Source organism: Brassica oleracea, chromosome C2, assembly GCF_000695525.1.
Source record: "Brassica oleracea var. oleracea cultivar TO1000 chromosome C2, BOL, whole genome shotgun sequence".
Taxonomy (NCBI): Eukaryota; Viridiplantae; Streptophyta; class Magnoliopsida; order Brassicales; family Brassicaceae; genus Brassica; species Brassica oleracea.
Window position 1 is genome coordinate 23,337,934 of NC_027749.1, and position 770 is coordinate 23,338,703.

The window sequence follows — 770 nt, forward strand, 5'->3', positions numbered from 1 at the left end:
AAAGAGGGTGATATTCCCTTGATGTCATCCAATGAGTAACCTATTGCCTTTCTAAATCTTTTAAGCGTTTTCAAATGTTCAGATAGCTCAGTTTCAGTAAGTTCACTACTCAAAATGACAGGATAAGTTTCATTAGGACCAAGGAATGCATACCTTACACCATGGGGGAGAGGTTTAAGCTCCACTTTAGGTGCCTTAAGCTCACTCCAGTCATCTTGCTGAGTGTCATCTTGCTGAGTGGCTGAGACTTCTTGGTGAACCATATGTGGAAGCTCCTCGTACTGATCCTTACTGACAAACCCCTGGTGTGAATCCAGCATCATCCCATAGGCAGTACTCTCCAGGTTTTTAATCACCTCAGCCTCTCTCTCTACAGTCAAAGCATGCTGTAGAGGGTCCTCTAGTGACAACTCTTCAAGGAGTTCATCAGCAAGGGCGTCCATCTCTTCAATGTAGAACACTTGCCCTTGAACTGTTGGCCTCCTCATTACCTCCTTGATATCAAAATGGAGAATGTGCCCTTTACCCAGATGGAGATCAATCTTGCCTTCTTTCACATTAACAATAGCTCCTGCTGTTGCTAAGAAAGGCCTTCCAAGGATTAAAGGGTCTTGAGCTTCTTCACCCATTTCAAGCACCACAAAGTCTGTAGGGATCTTATAATTTCCAACCATCACTGGGAGGTCCTCTAAGATACCCACAGGGTACTTCACTGAACGATCAGCCAATACCAGAGAAAGTCCGCACTTCTTGTACTGAGTGAAGCCGAG